The sequence below is a fragment of the Anabas testudineus genome, chromosome 11 (genome assembly GCF_900324465.2).
Source record: "Anabas testudineus chromosome 11, fAnaTes1.2, whole genome shotgun sequence".
In the NCBI taxonomy this organism is placed as follows: domain Eukaryota; kingdom Metazoa; phylum Chordata; class Actinopteri; order Anabantiformes; family Anabantidae; genus Anabas; species Anabas testudineus.
This window is the reverse complement of record NC_046620.1, coordinates 3,754,898-3,771,705: the sequence shown is the minus strand read 5'-3', so window position 1 is coordinate 3,771,705 and position 16,808 is coordinate 3,754,898. Positions and strand designations below refer to the sequence as shown.

Sequence of the window (16,808 nt, the reverse complement as noted above, 5' to 3'; positions counted from 1 at the left end):
CTGTGTCTTGGGGTTAAAATGTTCAGAGCTTTAAATATAAAAACTACTTGTGTTTTAATTTTTGACACATTGGAGAAACAGGAGTTTATAACTGGACTTTACTGCATAGTCTTAATTTAACATAACAGATGACCATCAGGTGTCTAAAAATATTAATTTAAAGGTTTGTTGTCTCACATGAGGATGCTATGGTTTTCCTAGAGGTAGCTACAGCACCTCCTGGAAAAGTAAAGTTGACTGATGTGTATGACTGCGTCTCACATCACTGGTCTTAACACCAAGAAACCTGAGGCCTGATTCACAGTAGATACTTAAACAAAAAGAACATTTGCTTTTTTTTCCCTCTTCACTGTGGAGGAATTAAATAATCATCTAGGTGAGTAAAACTGTCACTTTAACCATTTGGTTTGTCCTGGGATCTTATCACTGACTTTGGGATGAAATGAAATGTAAACAAGAAAAAGTAAAGAATGGCTTTGATGTCACAGTAACGTCACTGGAGTCCTCTTCACATCCTGTGGAGACATGTTGTAAAACACAAAGAGAAGTTGGTCAATTAAAGATTTAATTAGATTTACACTTTTACTCAAATATCATTCACAGCAGTATGTTACTGTACTGTTACTACTACTGTACACAGTGTACTGTAGTTGAAGTAATACTTACTGTGATCAGAGGGGATCTGAAGTTTGTCTGTTTGATGATGAAGAGTCTGATGAGTCATAGATGAGAGATTACTGTGATAAATGTTAACATGAATCTAAGTACACGCTGGGTTCAACTTTAAAGTAAATTAATTTATGAAGAGATAAATAAACATCTACATGTGTAGAAGAGCAGATCTTCACATGTTCAGTTCATCCACTGAGAACTTGTGTCAACAAGTAAAGTTACTGCACATCACTTTAAAAAGAACTTTCATCTTTTCAGAATAAATACTGTGTCATGTGTTTTACAAACTGTCAAAGACTGAAGCCTACAAATTAAATCACCTTTATCCTTCACCCTTTGCTTCTTCCTCCAGATGAAGAGTCCAGTGATGCAGACTAACAGGAGCAGCAGTCCTTCAACTCCTCCAATGAGAGCAGCAGGAAACTCTGAGGAAAGAACAGGAACCAGAACAGAACATTTACACTTTGTCTTTATCCCAGATGGAGAAAAATATGTTTAGTTTAAAGAATGAAAAAAGTGAAAAAATCACTTGAACAACACAGAACTTAACTGAACTGAAAATTTGTTTTAATTTCATTTAATATTTAAATTTGCTGTGGTTTTATTTATATCATTGTCTATCACAAATCTTTAATGACTTCATTGACTGGAATTGTCTTTTGGAACAAGTTGTTAAGCACGTCATTTGTTTCCACACTTGAGAATGGTCTCCTTTTTTGGGAAAGCAAGTCTATCAGTCTAATCAATTACAATAAAGAATCAAATACTGTGTCGTGTTTTTTACAAAGAGTGAAACCTCCAAATTAAATTACCTTTATCCTTCACCAGTCTTTGCTTCTTCCACCAGATGAAGAGTCCAGTGATGCAGACTAACAGGAGCAACAGTCCTACAACTACTCCAATGACAGCAGCAACAGGAAACTCTGAGGGAGGAACAGGAACCACAATAAAACTCTGTTAAACCAGTGGCTTTGATTGGTAAAATGTTACCATGACTGAAATATGAAGAGATCAAAGGTGTAAATCAGGGTTTTCCTTTGGTCCAAACAAGAGGCAAGACTTTATATCCTAAGAACTTGTCTACAATTTAACCTACAACAAATACTTTTTGGCATTAACCTTGTAGATATGGTAGGTGTGAAAATACATACAAATACAATTTCCATCAAATATTATTCGAGTCTCACCTTTATTGCTTCTGATCTCAGATTTGTCCAGTTTGGTGATGACGTCCTTCTTCACATCAGAGAGATGAAACACACAGTCGTACCTGCTCCAGTCTTCAGGTTTGACTGAGGAAATGTTCAGATCAACTCTCATCTGGAAGGTCCCATCATGGTTGGGGAGGATCTCTCCATGGTCCACGTCCTCATGAATCTCCTCTCCATCTTTCCTCCAGAACATGTCGACTCTGTCAGGGTAGAAACCTGTAGCGTGGCAGCTGACTGGAGAGGAGGGAGTCTTCTGGAGGAGAGACACTGAGGGAGGAGCTGGAGAATAAAAGTCAACCTCTAGTTTTTGTTTAACAATTTATAATTTACAAGTAATATTGACCAACATATAGACAGAGTTACAAGGAGAGACACTGAGGGGAGATCTGCAAGTAAAAAATCAGCTGACTCACAAAATGTAATGTATAAAAATATATCATTTACACAATAACAACACACTAACATAACTCCTTATTTGAATGAAGTTATGTTTATGATTTTTCATCAGATCATGTAACTCTACCTTTTGTCAGCAGAGAGCTGTTCTCATATCTCAAATACTTCTTCAGCCAATCAGGGTAAATCTGATTGAAGTAAAACTCATCTGTTTTTATAATATCTTTGTCAGCATCCCAAATCTGTTTGATGGCGACAGCCTGTGGTTTTAGAGCGATCCATGTCAACTTCTTCAAGTCCAATAATATGAAGTCTTCTCCATCATAACCGTACTGATAAAAACCAACAACCTCTCCAGTGATTTCGTCCCATTCACAGCCTTGAATCGTCTGCAAAACATGAACACCTGACAGACAGAAAGAAACAGCAAAGAACGAAATTCAAATTTTATTTCCAGTGCAAAGATGATCAGGTTGAACTGTTAATAAGTATTCCCTCTGTAACTCTGAATCAAATACTAAGTAGTAGATAATGAATAGAATCTCCTGCTGTATGACACAAACTATAGTAACAACTCTGTTCCAAACCAAAATTCAAGTAAAGAGAAGTTAACATTCCCCAAAAAACAGGACATAACAAAGTTAAAAAAAAACCTAACATGATCCCTAAAAAATTAAAAACAATATCACTATCTCTAACTACAATTTGTTATATTTAAGATGATTTAATGAAGAAGAAATCTCTTGTTGAGAGACTTGTGTTGTGTTCAGGGAGGAGCACTCTCAGTTTATCATATCCTTCTTTAGATAGAACTAAAATGTTATTCAAATTATTACTGAGTCCCTGTAAGGGACCAAGCAGCCAGGCAAGAGGAAACACAGGTGGATTGTCAAAAAAAGGAGTTTATTTATCCAAAAATAGGAAAGGAAAATTACACAAAAATATTTAAGAACTGTTAGGGCCCATAAAAAAGGTCACCAAAAGAAACCACAGTTAACAAAGTAGTCTAGACAAACATAAATTCAACTGAATAATGGCTGATGAGACCATTTCACACACAGGGGGTAACTACAAACAACGAGTACTAACAAAACCCCAAAACCCACTAACATAACACTCAGTCTTTTCAGTTGTAAATAAATACACAATAATCAAAAGCAACTCCCTCAACAAAGGACTAATATTAACATATACCAACATAATACACAACATGCCAACCTAAATACCCCTCACAGATGGTAGGCGATGGTACAGTCCAATGAGCCACCTTCCTGTATAAAACAGGTCCGTATTCAGATGAAAAGATAGATGACCCGCAGCAGTTGCAGCAACAGCTACTAAACAGCAACTAGCCTCAGCCAAATAATATAAATTAACACAGGTAAGAATTGTTAAACATAGGATGACAGTGCAGAAGATAACTGAATGTGCGCTACAAATAGAAACTAATGCACTGGCAAACAAACTAAATAAAGTATATTAAATAAACTTTGACTGTTTCCTTTCTTTAACTTCTAAATGTATAAACGTATTCTATATATGTATAAACCAATACCTGAGGTTAGCCACAGTTCACTTGTCTGGCAGCAAGTGCGGCCATCACAGTCCCTGACAGCCTCAATCTTACCTCAATGACAACTCGAGGCAAATAATTATTATCTTGATTAGCTTTTAGACTCTTTAGAGATTAATCATAAAACATACTGTACCTCCACTGTGGTTCAAGTGCTGCATGATATCTTCAAGTCTGGCTTTATATCGTTCAGGTCGTGTATAGAAACATTCTTGAGTGTATTCCTCCAAGATTTCAGGATTGTCTTTAAGAAAAATGTTCCACGTTTGTTGCTTTGCTTCAATCCTTTTATTGCTGTCACAGTTACCAGCCAGAATGTCATCAACTAGTACAGTTCCCATAAAGTCTGGTAAGTTTGGGATTCCAGTAGATGTAGTGAAGAGAAACTTCCAGGAATGTTTCACTGGGAAATAAAAGCTTTCTACAATTAGTATACATATACCATGATCATAGCCTGGTGGCTCAATGAGTAGATCATTAACCTGAGATACAGAAGGTTCAGGATTGAAACCCCGTCACAGACACCAGGTGTGTCCTTGAGCAAGACACTCCACGCTAACTCCCCGGGCGCTGTATGTGGCTGCCCGCTGCTCCCCCCAGGGGATGGGTTAAATAAAGAGGACAAATTTCATCTGTAAATTTGTGACAAATGTGTTTCTTCTTCTTCTATTATCACATCTATCATAAATATGATGTGACTCAGCTAAAGTGTTCAGCGATTTGACGAGAAATAAAATTAAACAGAACGTTTATATAAAGGTGACACAGAAGCAATGTAAAGAGCAAAGATTTTAACGTGATCTTACCTGATGAAACATGACAGAAAAGAAGCAACAACAATGTGTTTCTCATATTGTTTTGACAAGATGGTGCCAGGGCAAAGTCAAACTAGTTGACTGAATGCGGATTTGGAAATTTCCACGATGTCGCCATATATCCAGTGTTACCAGAACAAACAGATGCAGTAATTAAATCAATCTGAATTCAAAATGAACAAATTGGTGATGCCGGCAACGAAGCGTGTGCAGAATAGGGGGTGTTTCCGAGATGCGCTTGTTATAGGGAGGAGCTGAAAATGATGACGTCCTAAGCCTCGGCTGTAACAAGTGATTCAGGAAGTGGTTCGGATTTTGACAGCGATATAAACCCCGCAGGCTCCCTTCAAAATGTGGGTGTTTGATGGAGAGTTGCAGTCAGGGAGAATTTGGAGACAGTTTGGATACAGTTAGAGATAGTTTGGAGACTAATCATTTCCAAATAATAATTTTCCATACAGCCAGTAGTATCACTAATGCAGGAAGTTAAATTCATGACGCACAGTAAGAGGTGCTCTGGGTAAGATTACCCTAATAACAAGTAACATTACTTTTATTTTGAAAGGCAGTGTAACGGAAAGGAAGGAAGGAAAACCTCCAAATATAAGTCTATAATTATATTTTATATTCCAAAATATATTGACAGAACTCAAGTCAATCGTTACTATCTGATAGTTATCTTACTGTTGTACAAATGTGAACAACATGTATTTTCAAAAATTGTTGAAGTAGATTCAATAAATTTGATTTGACAGCGACATCTAGTGGATGCAAGTCGTCAAAGCAGTAAAATAATGAATTATTAAATAAAATAATATGTATAAACTAGTGTTGGTCACTGGTGAACGAGACAGTTCAACACATGCAGACATTTTACACAGTAGTTAAAATAAAACGGTCTTTCACAAACAGTCAAATTTTGACACGAGATTTCAGAAAAAGCTTAATTATCTTGTTATGTTGTGGGTCTCACACAATAAGTTGATAAAGTAAGCTGCAGTTTCACAATCTATAAACTGGGAAAACATCAAAATGAATTAAACTGTATAAGTGTTGTTCAACAGACAACTGCAACTTTAGAAACTGAAAAGCATAAAAGATACCAATATAAAATAGAGAGATAAAAAAATCTAAGAGACTCAGGTTTACTCTGTACATGTCAGTGATTTTCTGTGTCTTGGGGCTAAACACTCAGTGCTTTAAATACAAAAACTAAGTTTTTGTGTTTTATTTTATGACACATTTAGTTTATAACTGGGGTTTACTGCAGAGTCTTCATTTAATATACAGATGACCATCAGGTGTCTAAAATATAAATGAACAGGTTTGTTTAAATGTATGCTTCATGTTTATTTCACTCCAACCTGGACATTTCTGCTATTGGGTAGTTTGACTCAGCAGTGACGGTGCTCTGAAATCTAGGATTTCCCAAAACTGTGTCAGTCACCACAGTTCATTTTTTACGCCCACTGCACATACTGTATATGAAGCACTCACACTGCAGCAGTTGTTGAATTCTGTTTATCACAGGGGAAGATTTTAAATTAATAGTAGAGAAATGTATGGTTCACAAGCAGTTTCATGTAAACAATGGATAAAATTCCTCAGGAGCGGCTGCACACAAGCAGTAAGAAACATATGCAAATAGTATACAAGTATCTCAAAACTATAAGGAGTAGAAACTGACAAATACTAAATTACAGTCAACAGAAGAATAATCATAATGTGCTTACCATTAGACATCTTTATAAAAAAACAATTTGTCTTTTGTTGTGGTTCAGTGCGAAGGAATCAGTGACTTTGTTCATACAGTCCAGGGCCTTCGCTGTTTCACAGTTTATAGCCAAAAGTGCAAAGTTGCTGGCTGGTACAATCTTACTGCTGTTCTGCAGGTAGTTTTTTAAAAGTTGTGGAGTTTTCTCCTTCATGTGACATTGGCCTGTTGTTTGGAGACTTGCATTGTTCACAGTCTGTCTCATGAACACGAGGATGTGTGTGAAATAATATATTCATTGTTAATTGCTAAAGCTAAGTTACAATCACCTCATGTTAACAAGAGATGAACGTAAGGTCGCTAATTAATCAACATGATTGTTTTATTAATGTTTATAAATTCTATATGAAAGCAGATAAATAAAAATAGCGCAAATCTAAATAAACCATAAAAAAATATCTGGGGGCTGCTTTTAAGTGCTATCTTCTGATCTTCACCAGGAGCCTGTGCTTGAGACCCATTGTAAAACACTTTGAGACAAATATGTAAGTTGTAATGTTGGTCTATAGATAAAACCTTGATTTAATTAGGTTTAAACTTCTACTCAAATATCATTTACAGCAGTATGTTACTGTACTGTTACTACTACTGTACACAGTGTACTGTAGTTGAAGTAATACTTACTGTGATCAGTGAGGATCTAAAGTTTGTCTGTCTAATGTTAAAGAGTCTGAAGCTAGAAGCAGAACGTTAAGTGATATTATCAAATTAGAAAATAACAGTAATAGAAAGACAACAGTAAAGGAAAGAAATGGATTGAACATAAATGAGATTAAAACACGTATGATAAACTAATTATATCAGAAATAATCAGACACATTTAATTCTTAATAATAAAACAATGATTTAAAAATAAAACACAAAACTTACTGTTGGCAGCTCTGAAACCTGAAATATAGATGAGAGATTACTGTGGTAAATTAAGCACGTGGCCGGTGAGTGCAGTGTCATTCCAATCACAGCCGACCATCCATTGGACAATGTGAACACCTGAGAGAGAGACAACAATAAACTAGAGTAAAATCATAGTAGTCAACTGAATAATAATTAAAATCACATCTAACAAGCACCAAAACAGTAACTGCTGTTATCAACTTGATGGAAACATTCAATCATCATCTGAACAATGTGGATGATTGACAGAGAGAAATCCAAACACAGCTCATCATCTGTTCAACACATGCTGATCCACAGAGACCAACACAACAGATGTTGAATCATTGACCGTTCAATTAGGACACTGACACATTTATCAGCAAATAGTAATGAGTTTGTTTTCTGTGAATCTACTGCACCTATTGGTAACTTGTTTGCTATGTAGCAATAAAAAATATATTAAAAACCAGGATTATTCTGTTTAGTCACATTGTACTGCTATTATTCTGAACATAACTGTACATACAAGTCATACAGTCATATTATGTTATATTACATTATGTTATATTATTTGTTTAGCTAATTTCTTAAAAATATGTACATATTTAAATGTATTTAATGATTAGATAAGTTGTTGTTGGTGTCCTTTAATACTATCAACAGGTAAGTTTTTTTTTCCTCTTAAAAATTAAAATTACCACAGTGAAAAAAGGCTGAGTTAAACAGTGTCAGTGAAAACAGCAGATGCAGGCTGAGGATGAAAACTTTTTACTATTCTCTCAATATTTACCGGAAATATTGGATAAATAATACAATAATACAATTGAAATATTCAGAAATTATGTTATTATAATTCCATGATTTTTGTAAATGTAATAAAATGTTTAACATAAATATTTATTTAATTAAAATATGAAATAATTGAATATCACAAGACAAAGCTGCAAAGTCTAAACTCTAAAAAATGCAATTATCAAATGTTTAGCTTTTTTTTATTAAATAAAAATCTTCTACTATTGTTTTAAACATTGATGGTTAAATTTCTCTTCATCAATTAATAAATTTATTATTTCTTCTTCTTTTTTTTTTTTTTTGACCTACAACAGTGGAGGTAGGAGTACACAGGTGGACTACATCCTATGTAGACGAGGTCATTTAAGGTTCATAGGTTCTTGGTGGTCAGGATGAGCTTCCAGATGACTGGGAAACCACAGCAGAAGTTATCAGGGAAACAGGTAGGAAGGTGCTAGGTGTGTCATCTGGAAAGAGGAAAGAAGGTAAAGACACTTGGTGGTGGAATGAGGAAGTACAGGAATGCATCCAGAGGAAGAGGTTAGCTAGAAGGAAGTGGGATGTAGAAAGGACTGAGGAAAGTAGACAGGAGTACAAGGAAGCACAGCGTAGAGTGAAGAGGGAGGTGGCAAAGGCCAAACAGAAAGCTTACGATGAGCTGTATGACAGGTTAGACACAAAGGAAGGAGAGAAGGACTTGTACAGGCTAGCCAGACAGAGATAGAGATGGGAAGGATGTGCAACAGGTAAGGGTGATTAAGGACAGAGATGGAAAGGTGCTAACAACCCAGGAGAGTGTGCAGAAAAGATGGAAGGAGTATTTTGAGGAGCTGATGAACGAGGAAAATGACAGGGAAAGAAGGGAGGAAGATGTGGATGTTGTGGAGCAGGAAATAGCAGAGATTGGAAAGGATGAGGTGAGGAAGGCTCTGAAAAGGATGAAGAGTGGAAAGGCTGTTGGTCCTGATGACATACCTGTGGAGGTGTGGAAGTGCTTAGGAGAGACAGCAGTGGAGTTTCTGACCAGTTTGTTCAATAGGATTCTAGAGAGTGAGAAGATGCCTGAGGAATGGAGGAGAAGTGTTCTGGTTCTGATCTTTAAGAACAAGGGTGACACGCAGAACTGCAGCAACTATAGAGGAATAAAGTTGATGAGCCACACAATGAAGCTGTGGGAAAGAGTAGTGGAAGCCAGGCTTAGGAAGAAGGTGGAGATTTGTGAGCAGCAGTATGGTGATGATGATGTTTACAGATGACATTGTGATTTGCAGTGAGAGTAGAGAGCAGGTGGAGGAACAGCTAGAGAGGTGGAGGTTTGCTCTGGAAAGAAGAGGCATGAAGGTCAGTCGTAGTAAGACAGAATACATGTGTCTAAACGAGAGGGATCAAGGTAGAAGCGTTAGGTTACAGGGGGCTGAGGTGAAGAAGTTGCAGGAGTTTAAATACTTGGGGTCAACAGTTCAGTGTGATGGGGAGTGTGGAAAAGAGGTGAAGAGGCGAGTGCAGGCAGGTTGGAGCGGGTGGAGTAGTGTCAGGAGTGTTGTGTGACAGAAGAGTGTCAGCAAGACTCAAAGGAAAGGTGTACAAGACAGTGGTGAGACCAGCTCTGCTCTATGGGTTAGAGACGGTAGCAGTGAGAAAGAGACAAGAGGATGAGATGGAGGTAGCAGAGATGAAGATGTTGAGGTTCTCCTTAGGAGTGACCAGGTTAGACAGAATAAGGAACGAGTACATCAGAGGGACGGCTCACGTTGCCTGTGTTAGCGACAAAGTCAGAGAGGCCAGACTGAGATGGTTCGGACATGTTCAGAGGAGGGATAGTGAGTATATTGGTAGAAGGATGTTGGAGATGGAGCTGCCAGGCAGGAGGGCAAGAGGACGACCAAGGAGGAGATATATGGATGTCTTAACAGAGGACATGAGGTTGGCTAATGTTAGGGTAGAAGATGTCCATGACAGAGTGAGGTGGAAAAGGATGATTCGCTGTGAAAAAAGAAGAATTCAACTTCAATTACATCAAATGATGTGATTCTACCTTTTCTCTTCAAGGATCTATTCTCATAGTTCAAGTACTTCTTCAGGGACTCAGGGCAAATGTTTGATGATGTTTATTTTAACATTAACTATTTTCCAATTGTTGTGTCAGCCTTTTCTTTGAAAACCCATGTCAGCGTTTCCAGGTCCAATGATGTGAAGTCTTCTCCATCATAACCAAACTGATCATATGCAGTAACCTCATTAATGTCATCATCCCAGTCACAGCCAGACATCTCCTGTAAAATGTGAACACCTGAAACAGAGACAGAAACTTTAGGGTGAGATTGTAGTTAGTTATCATTAGTTAGTAGAAGATATTTACCACAGGTCACTCCTTTTATGAGGTTAGACTAACACCATAAAATTAAAACTGTGTTAAAATGTCTCCAGTAACTTCTTTTCAGCTGACTGCGTTATTTAAATGTGAACAAATTAAGATTTTCCATTATATTTATGAACTAACTTAAGATGGGTTTACATAAAGGTTCTGTTTATATGTGACTATAAGATGTTGTTGGTACATGTATAGAGATGGATGAGATGGTTCTACAGACAGATGTTTCTGAGTAGAGTAGTAATGACTTACAGTATGTTGTACACAATTTCTCAAAACACATTCATGCATTAAATCTACAACATGCATGCAAAAAACAAAAGGTGGTAGAAATTGAAAACAGACATACCTCCAGTTTGGTTAAAGTGCAGTTTTATCATGTCAATATCTTCTTTCAACACCACATAAATGATCTTGCAGTTCTGACTGTGCCACTCCAGGTGTCCAGGATTATCTCTGAATAACCTTCTAACCCAGTCCTGTCTGGGTTCTGCTCTCTTACTGTTACTGTCACAGTAACCCACCTGAACTCCATCAACCACTGAAACAGCCACAAACTCTGGGAAGGTTTGGAGTCCAGAGGAAGTGGTGAGGAAATATGTCAGGGAGTGTTTCACTGTAGAACAAACAGAGCTTTTAGTTGATATGATTAATGAAAAAAAAAATCATTATCAATGTACAAACCAACAAATCAGTTTAGACATTTTTAAAAGGCAGAGTTCTCCTGGGGCGGGTCTCCGTTACCGTTTGCCAGGTCCAGAGAACTGTCAGTGCGCAATAGATGAGGTCTTAACGTGTTGAACTCAGTGTTGGCTGAACACTCTTAATCAGCTCTGATCATGTAGAGCACATCTCAACTTGTACTGCAGATGATACGTTAGTTTACAAAACCAAAAGGGGCTGAACTACATCGTCATGTCTATTCATGGAAAAGCTGCTGGAAACCATTTTAGAGCAAACTGCAACAAATATTTGTAATAAACTGACATGTTTGTTTTACCAGAAAAACAGCTGTAAAGCAAAAGAGGAGACTGTTCAGTTTACAGTCTTTCTGACATTTTCCCAGAGTTTTATTAATACGTTCTCCAAGTATTAAGTTTCAAACATCACTAACATGTAAGAACTGGATTTGCAGGAATATAATGGAGTTAAATCTCTGGTCCTGGGGTTGTACAGCTCCACCTCACAGAAACATCCTGATTTACTCTCTTCCATCATCTTCCCCAGCTGATTTCCAATAGGGAGGAGTGAACATCAGGCGACTGCATTCAATACACAATACAATAAACACAATCAGATCCATATCCCAGGAGGGTATTTTGTTAAATATCATGTTGTTGCTCATTCTGAAACTAAAACCACTTTTACTGCTCTACATGTGTAAGCACACCTATCTGGTTGTTTTATTCAGGGTCCATCCTGACTGAGTTTAACCAGCTAGTGGTTGTAAACCTACAGTAGTGAACTACATTTACTCAAGTAGTGTACTTACTGATTTCTTTAGGAATTTGTAGTATTTCCATTTACTATTTACTTTTATTCCTCTACCTTTACGTCAACATCACTAGTTACTTGTTACCTTTTGCAGGATTAGATTCTTTTACAAATCATTATATATTAATAAAGTGCTGCTGTGTCTTTTATGGATTAACCTCTTGTCACCAAGGTTGTTAAAATCAGCCTCATCTTTACCGACTGCTCTTTTCGTTCTACAGTCTGTAAGAAACAGGTTTTAGTCACAATCTTCACCTTTGTTTGTCAAACACATCTGGACTATCTGATGTCTGAAGCTAGAAGAAGAAAGTTTTGAAGTGAATTTGAAATGAACGGTGTAGGAGCCATTTTTATTATTTATGTTAATTGAACAATTACCATCAAAATCAGAAATTAACTCTGGATAAATTTGAACTGTTAATCTTGGACAAACGGAAAATGTTCTTTACATGTTTAGTCTAAATCAATTGTCAAGCTAACAGACGTGGGATAATTATCACAAATAGCAGTAGTTAAATGAAAGACAGAACTAGACAAAAACAATTGACTACTAATGGCAGATAACTTCCTGTTTTCAGGTCTGAATCCTGAAACACAGATGAGAAATTATAGCACTGAATACTAGAACAAGTTTTATTAAACATATTGAAATAAAAAAACAATCAAACATCAACAGATAATTTCACAGTGTCCTAATCTGAAAATAAAAGAGAGAAGATGAACTCTTCAGTACATTCAGTCCATCTATTCGAGGGAATCGAGTGAACATCAGTCATATACTGTGAACAACATAAACATAAGAAATCCCAATAAATACTGTGTAATGTTTTTCACATCTAGTCAAATCCTACATGCAAAACCCAAAAATAAGTTCAACGTGAATGAAAACATCTTTATCCTTCACCATTATTCTTCTTCTTCCACCAGATGAAGAGTCCAGTGATGCAGACTAACAGGAGCAGCAAGACTTTATATCCCAAGAACTTGTCTACAATTTAAACTACAACAAATACGTTCGGTATTAAACTCGTAGATATAGTAGGTGTGAAAATACATACAAATACAATTTCCATCAAATATTATTCGAGTCTCACCTTCATTGGTTATGATCACAGCTTTGTCCAGTTTGGTGATGACGTCCTCCTTCACACCAGAGAACTGAAACACACAGTCGTACCTGCTCCAGTCTTCAGGTTCAACTGAGGAAAGGTCCAAGTGAACACTCATCTGGAAGGTCCCATCATGGTTGGGGAGGATCCCTCCATGATCCACGTCCTCATGAATCTCCTCTCCATCTTTCCTCCAGGACATTGTGACTCTGTCAGGGTAGAAACCTGTAGCGTGGCAGCTGACTGGAGAGGAGGGAGTCTTCTGGAGGAGAGACACTGACGGATGAACTGTGGGGGTTAAATTAAAGACAGGTAGTATATAACTGGCTGAAAAACCTCAGTTTTATACAAATGAATGGAAATATTGTTATTACAAATTGTCACGCTCTATAAATAATTGTAAGTAAAATAAACACTGTGCATCATATGAAAACAACTTTTCCTCTGAGATTAGGTCCCATCATTAGTCTTTGTAGGTTCTGTTTAATTAAGTGAACCAGAGAATGAAGACTAACAGATAAAGTTAAACATGAGAATCTTTAAAAAAAAAAAAAAAAACACACCACTTTCATCTTATAATGCAAAACATGTGTGAAAGCACAGGATCTTATCTGATCTTGTATCTTATATACAATAGAACAACCTCTTTAAATATAAAAACAAGTTTTTTTTCTGTGAAACTACATCATATCATAAAACATTACCTGTTCTCATTGAAGAGTTGTTCTCATAATTGAAATACAATTTCAGCCACCCCGGGTAAACCTCAGTAAAATACACCTTAAACCTGTTAATTGTGGCTTCTTCAGCATCCCATATCTGTTTGATGGTGACAGCTTGTGGTTTCAGAGCGATCCACGTCAAATTCTTCAGGTCGTATGACATGAAGTCTTCTCCATCATATTTCACAGCCTCAGATCGTCTGTAAAATGTGAACACCTGAGAGACAGAAAGAGAAACGGCAAAGAATGAAATTAAAATAATCGATATTTCCAGTGCAAAGATGATCAGGTAACATGAATTGTTAAGTCCAGTCAACTCAACTGTGTCACTGTCTCTGACTACAACTCAAGGCAAATAATTATTATCTTGAAGCATTATAACACTTTACTTTTAATTTCTAAAGTAAAATGTAGAACATACTGTACCTCCATGTTGGTTTAAGTCAGGGGTCTCAAACTCAATTAACCTCGGGGCCGCGGAAAGCAGAGTCTGGTTGAGGCTGGGCCGCATCAGGTTTTCCACAAGAGAAGTTTTGTTAAAAAAAAATAATCCTATCTTCTCAAATCTCTTTATTTTATTTTGTAACACAAAATAGGATGAAAGAATAAATAAACAAATAATAACAATGAAAACAACACCACCAAAAAAAAACAACAACTTTTTTTTGTTTAAGTGTTGTGAACGCAGCGCGTTGAGCTTGATAGAAACGAGGCCGTTAGCCAGGCTGAAAACTCTCGCTGCTGTCACTCATCGAGAAATGTTTCTCTGATTGGATTAAGCCAGGCCAATATCCCGCCCCCGAGACCCATATACCCCACCGTGATTGGTTGGTTCGTTCAGCTCCGCACCAAAAATATAAAATTAAATATAAAGTACCAAACATCAAACTCGAGGACCGCACTTTCATATTGAGGCGGGGGTCAAAATATGTGAATAATTTCAATATCAATTCATAAAAATGTGAACACCTGAGAGACAGAAAGAGAAACAGCAAAGACTAAAGTTAAAATGATACATGATATTTCCAGTGCAAAGATGATCAGGTAACACCTGTGAATTCTTAATAAGGTGTCAACTCAACTGTATCACCGTCTCTGGCTACAACTCAAATTATTATTATCTTGAAGCATTTAAAGACTTTAGAAATTAAAAGTAAAGTAAAATGTAGAACATACTGTACCTCCATGTTAGTTTAAATGCTGTGTTGTGTTATATCGTTTAGGCAGCGTCTGAAAACATTCTTGAGTGTATTGCTCCAAGATTTGAGGATTGTCATTAAACAAAATGTTCCACCTTGGATGCTTTGCTTCAATCCTCTTGCTGCTGTTGCAGTAACCCACCACAATGTCATCAACATTTGTTGTTCCCATAAAGTCTGGTAAGTTTGAGATTCCAGTAGATGTAGTGAAGAAAACCTTCCAGGAACGTTGCATTGGGAAATCAAAGGTTTCTATAATTAGTATAAATTTACAAAGATCCTCATTTATCAGTTCCTACTTATGTGTATATTTTTAGTTCCTACTGATAATTATTCATCATTTTCATCATGTTTGGCTTTGAACTGCTCTTTTGCTTTAAGACTTTACACCACATAAATACGCCAAGGAGAAGTGAAACTGAAGCTTCAGCACAATTAGTTTTTGAATTGATGCACAGTTAAAAAACACACTGTATCTGTTTCAGTGTCTGACACGGACTTTAACACTGGACCAAGATCCACTTTCAAACTGTAAAACCTTTTTTCTTCCCACAACAGCTGTTGTAAACTATGCACCAAAATTTTTCACTTATTCAGAAAACAAACCTTATAATTTATCATCATTTTTGATTAAATGGGGTGTGTGGTTCATCCGGTCACATCAGTTTTAACCTTCAAAGTTTGTGTTGATGAAAATATGAAAAAAAAGGGGAACTATTAACAAAAAGTGTAGAACTAACAGAGTAGAAGAAAGAAAACACGGTCAGTGTGTCACAACCAGAAATACGCTGTACTAATAAAAAGGACAATACACACTGAGAATACAAAGTACCAACAAGTGCTGTGGAACAGACAAACCAAACTAAACACACAGGCCGAACACACAAAGTAGTAAACAAAATCACTGCGAAGGCAGGAAAACATTAACAAACGAACCAAACAGTACAAAGTATCAACTAAAACGTAAAATGAAATGCAAACTTACAAATGGGAAAACAGAGTCCAACAAACAAAGAAAGGGTCCAAGGAACAACTTGACTGACTAATCGACCAACAGACGGACAAACAAACTGGAGTCATGGAGGGTGTAGTGTGTGAGGAATAATGGACGTACAAAAAACAAAAGGGACACACAGGTGAAATGAGTCAGTCAATAATGAGTCCAGGAGAGTGGAGGAAGGAAGACCAGGGAAACACCAGGGGGGGGACAAAAAACCCCAACAGGACGGGGATGAGGCAGGAACCCTGACAGATTGTGGCTGAATTCAGATTTTCATTAACCCTGACCACCTTGGTTTTGAGGTAAAAGATGATCTCAACACAAATATTCACTAAAACGATCTGTTTGAACATGTGTTTAACATCTGGTTCATTTCTCAGCTGCAGTTTCACAATCTGTAAACTGGGATCTAAAACACAACAAAATGAATTCAAATGTAAAAGTGCTGTTCAACAGACAAACTGCAACTTTAGGAAATGAAAAGCACAAAAATATTAATATGAAATAAACAAGAGGACCTAAAAGACACTGCAGGTTTATTCTGTACAGATCAGTGATTTTCTGTGACTGAAATATTTAGTGCTTTAAATATACAAACTAAAGAGTTTGAGTTTTATTTTATGACACATTGGAGAAACAGGAGTTTATAACTGGGGTTTACTGCTGACATCTACTGTGATCCTTTAGAATTAAAGTTCCTGAACAAACAAGAGAAACAAATCTACAGGACATGAAAACATTAATGGAATCAACTCAGTACTGTAGTACATGGATCAACTGGATGAATTACCCATAACACTAAGT

General features: G+C 36.7%; 1 protein-coding gene across 1 annotated transcript in view; it reads right to left on the bottom strand.

The window, feature by feature from the left end:
- Nucleotides 1-16,808, bottom strand: part of LOC113154484 (major histocompatibility complex class I-related gene protein-like) — a 166,238-nt gene that overhangs the window by 9,286 nt on the left and 140,144 nt on the right. The gene's annotated exons all lie outside the window — the stretch shown is intronic.